Raw genomic sequence first — 10,970 nt, forward strand, 5'->3', positions numbered from 1 at the left:
CTGTTAGATCCACAGCATGGACATTGCTTAAAAAAGCCTTAGTGAGGTCCATGGATTAACGAGCTGCTAGCAGCCACACAAACAGGTTGCCCCGAATAACCACCACTGACTTGTAACCTTTCTTATGTTCCTATTAAAAATCTTTAAGCCACTTAATTTAGATTGTGAAAGGAAAAATGTATAATAAATGTGTATACCACACACAAAGTATACTGTCAAAGTTAATTATTTAATTTTAATTAGTATAAAGCAAGCCAATACGTGTTATCAAGAGTAAAAAATTACATCTCAATTAGAAGTGACATTCTCCCTTACAGGAGTTATCTTATCTCTCTCTGCACAGGAAATATAACCTAAAAAGGAGGTTTTTTTAATTAGTGCTGAGCGCTTGCTAGCAATTAATTTCCACAGATATAATGGGGCAATTAAACATAGCTGAGATTAATATACTGTCACAAAAGCAGATATATCCCTTTCACCAATTATTGCTCCACAGTATTGCTCTGTCCTACAAATACAGATTACCAAAAAGTACTTGATAAGTTGTCGAAAGCCATTAATATGGAGTGCTTATAGGTCAATGGAATGGGAAGTAGTTTCCCTCAAAAGGAAACGGTCTGATTGCTTCAATCACACAAATTGTTTAGTTCAATGGGCTCTCAAGAGGCTCAATCAGGTAAAGTACTTGGGTTACAGGCCCTATCTATCATTTTGGTGTCAGTTCAAGATCAAATAAAGCCTTATAACTTGGAAAATTGACTACTGTTGTACTAATACAATGATGATGTCTAATTCTTTGTAAATGAGGGGACTTGTGGACCATCTCTCAGATATTTGTAATGTATTTTTATATATTTATATTACATTCCAAATATATGAAAACATATAATATATATTCTACATATATGCTTTTAATATGGCTTAATCTCCCTGGGGTGACCACAGACTGAGAACCAATGCACCACAAGGCCTTTGTAAATTCAGGAAGTCATAATCAATTATTTATTTCAATGCCTGAACCTCCAGGAATGCTGTTTTCATATGCACTGCTAGCTGTTGTTACGCTTTAGTGCAGTTTTCCTATCTAGTATTTGTTTTTAAAGTAGACCATGTTTGATTGACAAAACCCTATTCACACTTTTCTGATGTATGTCATCACTGTTGGGCAGCTCTGTAATGTAATTACGTGGCGAAAAGATCTCAAGACAGAGAAGCCCAGGACATTAATCATGCATTGGCATATGGTGGTGTGATAAAATTAGCATCTGCATTCTTCACATTTTATTACAATTAGCATATACCTGTCAAAAATAACTTCTAATGATATTTTGAAAGGATGTGATTCAACAATAAAAAACAATCCTGACATTGCCTCCTCCATGTTCAGTTGTTACTGCTCCTAATTAAGCAGCGTAATTATCTCTGATTGTGCTGTCTTAAAAAAAAAAAAAGATTCAAATTGCTGTTTGCACTTTTTTCTAATGCTATTGGTGTCATGTGTGTTTTGTAAGATGGATGCATTCCTTTAGTTCTTTCTTAAATTGACCATCTGGTGCTTTGTGAAACTGAGAGTAGGAGGTTAACCACCCATGTGCTCATGGTAGTAAAGGCTCACCAATGGAAATATTCACAATCTTCACATAGACTGTTACTATGGCAAGCCAAATTATCATTTAGAGATATATTTAATTCATTTAAAGATATTGTAGACGCCGGGTACAAGAACCACAGGGAGTCTCAGGGTTACCGGCGTTGTCTGGGCTTTAGCAGTGGCAGAGCAGTGGCTCAGCGTTGTCCAAGCACAAGTGGCTTTCTTTGCCAACAATCCACAGAAAAAAGGGGAAACCAAGAGAAACACAAACAGAAGGGAACAACAAAACAAATGGGCAGTTGTAAGGCATGAGCGTCAGTCCTCCTTTGCATTGAACAGCTACTACTACCCGGGGAAGGAGAGAGAGAGAGATTAAGTAGCTGACGCACAGCTGGTGCTGACGTCACAATCACCTCGGCACGTTCATCTTATACGTTTCCCCACCAATCACCATGGTTACCTGGGTCGTGGAATACCAGTGTATGTCCCCGTGAATACAACTAATAGCAATTTTAGTGCTTCACCTGCCTTTGCTCCGAGGAGCCAGGCCATCCAGGACTAGCGTTTTACTACAGCCAGAGTCCAGGAGGGCCTTGACTTCACGTCCCCTGATTCTTGCCGGTACCGTGAAGTCTTTTGCTGAACCAGGGCAAGCGGGGGAGGCAAGCAGCGCAAACGGCAGAGTAGTCCACTTCCATCAGCGGATATTGAGCCTGGCGATGTCCCAGAGTCACGTCGGTATCCGGGTGAGTCGGGCCAGAGAGGGTCTTGGGAATGGGTGGAGGAGCGTCCACCCCAGGGCTTCAGGAGGTGTAATCATCCCGAGCAGCGAGGTGGTTCTCTGCGAGCCTGATGGCCTCCTCCAGGTCTTTTGGCTGGTGGGACTTCACCCATTCTGAGGTGGAACATGGGAGACAGCAGAGACACTGTTCCAAGACCACCAGGTCCGCAACTTCGGTTGTGGAGTGCTCGTCCGGCTTTAGCCAGCGGTGACAGGCGTCCCGCAACGGTTGCACGTAGCCCGGGGGCGGGAGCCGGGTTGTTACTGAAGACTTCTGAACTTCCGGCATTGCCCATCTGTCGTCAAGCCAACACGGTCCAGGACACTGTCCTTCAGCTTCTTGGAGTCCAGGGCGTCATCTGGACTGAGCGCTCGAGCGGCAGACAGAGCAGGGTTAGGCGCAGGAGCTGGTGCTTGGATGTGTTGTACTAGCGTCTCTAGAGTCTGTTGTTGCTGTGCCTGCAGTTTCACCACTGCGGCCAGCAATTGTCCCATCAGAGACGCCTCCATAGCTGTCCTTTCACTTTACCAGGTAGGGTGCTCAGATTAAGTATGCCACAGAGCTTCCCCACATCAGCCGCCAAGAATCACAGGGAGTCTTCGGGGTTACCGGCGTTGTCCGGGCTTTATTGCGGGATTGGCGGGTTAGCACAAGTGGCTTTCTTTGCCAACAATCCACAGAAAAAAGGGGAAACCAAGAGGAACACAAACAGAAGGGAACAACAAAACAAATGTGCAGTTGTAAGGCATGAGCATCAGTCCTCCTTTGCATTGAACAGCTACTACTACCCGGGGAAGGAGCACCTCGATGCTCATTGCCTGCAGCCGTGAGCTCGCAGGCTGTTTGCGAGGCAGTGGACAATACGGCTGCAGCACATGAGCACCTAATTAGTGCACGTCAGCAGCAGCCGTGCAGTGACAGACGGCATACTGTCACAGATATATTGAAATATTTCGAGATATCTCTAAATCATTTAAAGATATCTCTAAATCATTTAAAGATATCTCTAAATCATTTAAAGATATCTGCAAATATTTCAAGATATCTTCAAATAATTCCAGATATCTCTAAATCATTTAAAGATATCTGCAAATCAGTTGGAGATATCTGCAAATCATTTAAAGATGTCTAATTTAAAAGTACATTTAGAGATATCTTCAAATGACTTCCTGTATGTAGCCCAAAATGATCGCTTCCTGTTAACTTGTTCATTAATTTCTGTGTAACTAAATGAGGAAACAGGAAGTGATAATCTCAGCCAAAATACAGGAAGTGATTTGAAGATATCTTGAAATGATTTGCAGATATCTCTGAATGAACAGGAAGTCATTTGACGATATCTCTAAATGATTTAAAGATATCTCCAAATAATGTTGAGATATTTAGAGATATATTTAAAAAACACCTTATATAGATATCTCTAAATGGTTTGCAGATATCTCTAAATGATTTAAAGATATATTTAAATGATTTACAGATATATTTAAATGATTTACAGATATGTCAAAATATTTGAAGATATCTTGAAATGCATTTAGAGATGTCTTCAAATGATAATTTGGCTTGCCATATGTTTCTGATGAAGGGAAGAAGTAAAGTACTGTTTGTGCGGGATGGGGTGGAAGTGTAGCCTAGGTGAAGATGGCCATTTTGTGATTAAATGGAGCCTGTACATCACTGGACTCCCCATATTCAGCCCACCTTGCCAGGGGCTACCAAAAATTAATATATACTATATATATATATATATATATATATATATATATATATATAGTGTGTGTGTATGTCCACTAAATGTATCTGAGTATTGCACTGATCCTGATGATTTCATTATAAGACAGTGGGCCATCACCGGATCCCAAGTAGCGCTTCCAAAAGCAAGCTTCCCCATATTAAACAGATATTTTTCTCAACATATTGAAGAATAGATATGAGTAATACTTGGTATGGCTTTACATGAATCATAGACACATCTATCATCTTGTGAACCAATGTTTGTGTACGTCAGGATTGATGCTTAGCAGGGGCCAGAGACATTGCTGATCCAGCAGTAGGTCAGCATGTAAAAAGCCTTTTCATCCTGTGAGAAGCTTTCATACACTCTAAGATGTAAAGGTTCTAATCAGAACCTTTTAGGGTTCCCTGGGTTGATACTGTGGAGGAACCCTTAAAGGTTCTTATTTGAACCTTTTTATCAAGGTTCCTTGCAAACGAGGATCCTTAAAGAACCTTAAACATATCTTAAATCAACCGTGATCATAATGAAAAAGGGTTCTTAAATGATCCCTTGTGTTTATGATAAAACTCAGGGTTCTCAAACGAACCCTTTAATGAAAATAAACTGTGTGTCTTCAGTTACACCCTGCAAAAGACTTCTTCTATAGAGTTTGTGCAATCTATTGGTTTGAATGTCAAAGTACTAAAATCCCCATCCCCAAATGAATGTACACACTCCAAGCCACCAGACAGGTTTGAAAAATAAATTGAGTTATTACTTGCATTTAAAAATTGGCATTATTTAGTTTTTGCCATATGGTTTTGTTTACTTCTTTCATGTCTCACAAGTAAAGTTGGGCATTTCTGCAAGTTCCCTTTGAATTGCTCAGTTAAAATGTACTTCAATAATAAATCTAAACTGACCATTTACAGATTTGTGCCCAAGTCTCTGATTCAATTTAAATAATCCATATTACCTGCCTCAGATTAATGAGTGCCCCCTTTCTTAAACAAAATGTTCTTAATTTCTTACAGAGGAACTGCTAGAGACTTTGGTATTTCCCTCCATTAACTATTTAAACCCAAAGCCCACAGGTTTAAAAAGCTGCTCAAACTTTTGAATACATTCAATAAAATGTTTTCATATGTTCGCAAGTACCTTGTTACATAGATTCTTAAATGTAATGGTTATGCAGAGAGAGAGATTGATTGATTGATTGATTGATTGATTGATTGATTAATAGTTCACTAACTCTACCGAAAGGCTTCAGCTACTCATCTGGAGCCCTATAGTTACACAGCCAGCCGCCAATTTAAGTGTCGTCTGTGATGCCTACAGTAATAGTAGCTGATGGGCATTGTGCTCTGTGATTCAAGTATTGCACTTCTAAGGAATGCGATAAGACTTTGAACAGTGCAACGTAGGTTTTCTCCAGGTTTGCATGCAACCAGCGCATCCCAGTGTCTCGGGATAAATGCAAAATGTCGAAGTCATGACGTTGGTCGCATATGATTGAATTTTAATGAAATCCCTCTAAATGAATCTCGTTCGTGTGGACCTACGATTTAATCTCGTGATCGCGCACTTTTATATAGTACCGGGGAGGAAGAGGTTCAAAGACAGGAGCAGCGAGGAAGAGAGGAAGGGATTATAAACTTGCACTGGTCTCTGCCTCACATCCCGAGCCGGGCTGAACTGCAAAGTTTTACCCTGGGCATCAGTTTCAAGAACTAGGTAAGATGATTACTTTTCTTTTTTTAACTTATTTCAGATATATTCTCTCAACCGGGGTACAATTATAATGCACTTTATAACGTATGACTATTGTAAGGTGGTTGCATTGATAGATTAGTAGTGTAGAATCACGTTTTTATTTGGTATTTTAACATTTTCTTTGGTGTTGGAGGAAGTTGTAAAACTAACTATCATATGAAATGTGTTATTTTATAGCGTGTCGTGATTAAATTCGATTATATGTCGCGATATTTTGTAGTTTATGTTCTTTGAATAGTTTCAGTATTTGAATGAACAATAAGGTGTTCTTAAACTCAATGTAATGGGTATGCGGACCAAAATAGATAGACAGATGGATAGATCCACTTCCAATGTAATTTAATACAATAAAGAACGCTAGATTATTAGATGGGACTCAGTTTAAACTAATTCTAGTTTTAATAAGATTGTTCTAACTTTAGATTGTTTGTGCTAATTTACATTATACATCAATTAATGGATTCATGTGTTATTCATAGATTATGTAAGTGAAAAAAGTAGTTATCCAGATAAAACAACAACAACAACAAATAATAATAATAATAATAATAATAATAATAATAATAATAATGTGGTAAAACGTATTTTCAATTATTGTGCATTGGAAAGGACTGGTGAAAATATGTCTACCAAGACCTTTATAAACCAGTATTGCCCATTTTATCCGTGAACCATATATATATTTTCTTTTCATTTATTTTATGTTTTTGTTGTTTTCTTTTCTAACAGACGTTTATTGCTAGATGTTGTTTTTAGTAACCTATTCAGTTTCTCGCTGTTGTTGAATTATACCGCTGGATACATTTGAATGGAAACATGAATGACCAGTCTTTTAACTGGCATGGACAACCAGAATAGTACATCGGTCGTTTAATTGCAATTATAAACAAATCTTATATTGAAATGACAGAACAGCTATGAACTATCTTGAGTCGATTATCACCTTCATGAATCAACATCTCAATTATCAAACTGCTAAACACCATACACAGTGTTTAATGTAAGCGGTAAAATCGGTGCATGTTTTGAGATTTGACAAAAGCTTTAAAACACACGTGGTTCAGCACCAGTTATTGGGGAGCTTCAGCACTTTCTGTTATTCGGAGGTGCTGACTGGAAAGCAGGAATGTAACGGTGTGGTTTAAAGAGAAAATGCATAGAAACAATATCATTCACTAAGTTCATTAGCAAGATTAAACATTGGGCAGTAATTATGTAACTAGAGAGCCAACTACAGAACCTGGTTTTTGATTGTAACTGCACTGTTTTGGGTCTGTTTGTGATAAATCAGTAGAGCAAAGAAGGCTGGCTCTCTTTAGTGTGTGGATAGGATAGGAGTTATAATGAGCCAGATGGTGCAGCCTTTCTCTGGGAGCAGAAACACAAAAGCACTGCCAATGATTGCGGGAATGGGTGCCTTTTACATGCCAAGCCAATGTGAGGTCCTGTCCACTAAGCAGGCATGTTAAACACTTTTTGAGTACAGGGGACCAAACACTTGCTGGAGAACCAATGATAAAATCTGGTCTGTTTTCATCCATAGTGCTAATGGTTTAGGTGAGCTAATGATTGTGTACCCCTTTCTGTTTTTATAGCAGGACACCATGATGTCTTACATGAAAACCCTGCTTCTGTTCGCAATAATGTGTGCTCCCACAAGCAGCCTCTGTTACAGACTGTATCAAAGTGAATCCAGCTTCCTCTGCAACAACGAAATCCTCTCTGGGGCAAAGAAAAGCGACCCCCAGGACAGCTCCCTGCCAGAGAGAGGGAGACTCTTCTACCTGCCTGGGGAGGGTCTTTCGTCTGCAGAAGACAGAGAAAAAAGGACGTTCCCTGCTTCACACTACAAATACCTGCGTCAGACCCAGCTAAAGGGGAAGATGTACCAGAATAGTGCCAAAAGTGACCGCCGGACAAAATTCACCTTGTCCCTCGATGTTCCCACCAATATCATGAACATCCTTTTCAACATCGCTAAAGCTAAAAACTTACGAGCAAAGGCTGCTGCCAATGCTCGACTAATGGCTCAAATTGGCCGAAGGAAGTAAATAAATATTTTTAAATGGCTGTGTTCAGTCTGGTTAGTTTTTTTATTTTATTTTATATCATATTTAATTTAGTTTGTGCTACAGTGTAGATTTAAATAAATCTCAATGCTTATTCTAAGCAATACTGGATCCAGCAGTACATGTCTGACTTTAAGTTTTTTACTTTCTTTTTTTTCCCTTTTTGCTGGTATTGGTGTCTCTGTGTTCATTGCTTTTCAAATGATTTAATGATTAATAAATTATTAAAAGAAATATGCTGCCAAATTAACTGAAACCAAGAAAAGTATGCCTAACTACAGTGTAAAAAAAGAAAGAAGAAAGAAAGAAAAGGCTATTTTGGACCCATCATAAGAAACCTTCTGTTCACTGTACCCAAGCTAAAAACCAAACCTCTTTAGTGTTACTTGAAAAGAAAGAATCATGAAAGTGTTAAAGCAGTGCTGCGTCTTTGTGTAATGGATATGTAGGAGCTAATCGACGTGTTTCAAGCTGCTCTTGAGTCTACAGATCTTCCATTTAATTATGTTGTTCACAAGGTAGAGATTTTGAGTAAGTTGTCTGGTTGCTGCTCCGGAATCTATGAGTGGGAATCGCAGACTCAGTAATGCATGCAGTCTAATTCAAAGCACTCTTCCCTATTTTGAGTGCATTGAAAGATTGCCGAAGGAATTTCCTGCTGACAGCAGCTGTGGTGAAATAATGTGAAGGGATAAGGCTGTCTTATTCCCTATTTCAGGAAAACAAGAAAAATATTTATCATATTCTAAGTTGTATTATATCACTTCCACATGTATCAGAACATATGGAATATCACATACATACTGCACTAGAAAAGTAGTGGGTACACAGGCATTACAGCTTATATTGTTTTATTTATTGCATTCGACAATTGTTTGTACTGAGAAATATTAAACATTGGGCAACTTTGGTTGTTAAAGGATAACTTGATTAAATGTATGTATGGATGGATATGGTACATATATATGTTTGCATGTATATATGTACATGTATGTATGTATTATGGCATCAATCAATTATGAATTGTGTTGGGTGCATTCATAAACTATCCTATAATATTCATTAGAAAATTATGAAGGCAGTAAAGAAGAAGAAAAACACCCAATTAGAGGTGTGAGTGTTATTTAATTATGGAAATTGTGGGAGGATAACAGTTTATCTGTTTAAGATTACTATTACGCATGGGAAATGTTTACAATGTATATATATATAAAGAGAGAGAAACTGGTATGTTTACTGAATATCAAAATCGTGGTAACACCTAGACTTACAACAATACAACTACTAAAAGGAGGAGTCAGCTTCAACCATTGATAAAAAATGTAGTCATCATCTCAAAAATAATGACAGTTGCTATAATTTACTGTCAATTTATTGCAAACTTTTCTCATCAAAATGTTCCCTGTTATTTGTGACCCATACTGCGCTTACTCTTGCAGTTCTGTCACATCTTAAGCAGGGTCTTCCCATCCATCTGTGTCCCTTCGCTCCCCGTCATCTCTGACAGCATGTTGATGCTGGCTGTTCTCTTCTGTCTCCCTCTTCTGACAGGATCACCCTTCACATTGGAGTGGGGTCAGTCACGGAACTGAAGAGACAAGTGTATCAATTTCAAACTTGTTCTTTTCTATGACTTAAGTGATGATTAAAAAACACTCTTTAATGCAAGTTGTTCAGACATGCAACTTTTATTGGTGTTCTCAAGAATTAATAATCTCCCTAACGAAATACACTCACCTAAAGGATTATTAGGAACACCATACTAATACTGTGTTTGACCCCCTTTCGCCTTCAGAACTGCCTTAATTCTACGTGGCATTGATTCAACAAGGTGCTGAAAGCATTCTTTAGAAATGTTGGCACATATTGATAGGATAGCATCTTGCAGTTGATGGAGATTTGTGGGATGCACATCCAGGGCACGAAGCTCCCGTTCCACCACATCCCAAAGATGCTCTATTGGGTTGAGATCTGGTGACTGTGGGGGCCAGTTTAGTACAGTGAACTCATTGTCATGTTCAAGAAACCAATTTGAAATGATTCGACCTTTGTGACATGGTGCATTATCCTGCTGGAAGTAGCCATCAGAGGATGGGTACATGGTGGTCATAAAGGGATGGACATGGTCAGAAACAATGCTCAGGTAGGCCGTGGCATTTAAACGATGCCCAATTGGCACTAAGGGGCCTAAAGTGTGCCAAGAAAACATCCCCCACACCATTACACCACCACCACCAGCCTGCACAGTGGTAACAAGGCATGATGGATCCATGTTCTCATTCTGTTTACGCCAAATTCTGACTCTACCATCTGAATGTCTCAACAGAAATCGAGACTCTGAGAAATTGAACAGGTGTTCCTAATAATCCTTTAGGTGAGCGTACATGATGCATTTAAGCTCAAAGCTAACAAACATGCACCCATAAATAAATATATAATATATATATATATATAAATCATTTTGTATTTCCAAATGATGTAAATTATACATTGCAGTTAGGCTCATATTCCTGTTGTCACTGCCATGCAATAATCCATAAGGTATACCCAGATGATTATTTACCCTATTTTAATGTTGAAACAGCTATGATTTAAAACAAAACATTTCCCATGGTTTAATCATACATAACCTAGATTTTACTGTAGAATTATTGTCAGACACATTATGATATTGTGTGACACAGGGAATGTAGTTTGTCAGTGTCTCTCACTAGTGCCTTCAATTACTTGCATTAATTACACCCTTCAAATATAAATACAGAATACTGTTTAAAACAGCTTTTATAGTCATTTCATCGCCTGATATATCATACAATGGTCTCAGTTTACTTATTATATGTTGTGTTCTCCTATTGTTAAGCTGTTGTGGTCTTTGTTGAATCTGAACACAGACTGTAAATGAGCCCAGATTGTTGGTGGTTGTAACTGACGATTTTCCACTGGCTTAGTAAATCATTGTGCAGTGTGCTGGAAAATCAGACCCACGCCTCGACTGCTGTCAACAAACAAATAAAAATACACGTGTGTAATTCAAAGCC

The sequence above is a fragment of the Amia ocellicauda genome, chromosome 5 (assembly GCF_036373705.1).
Source record: "Amia ocellicauda isolate fAmiCal2 chromosome 5, fAmiCal2.hap1, whole genome shotgun sequence".
Taxonomy (NCBI): Eukaryota; Metazoa; Chordata; class Actinopteri; order Amiiformes; family Amiidae; genus Amia; species Amia ocellicauda.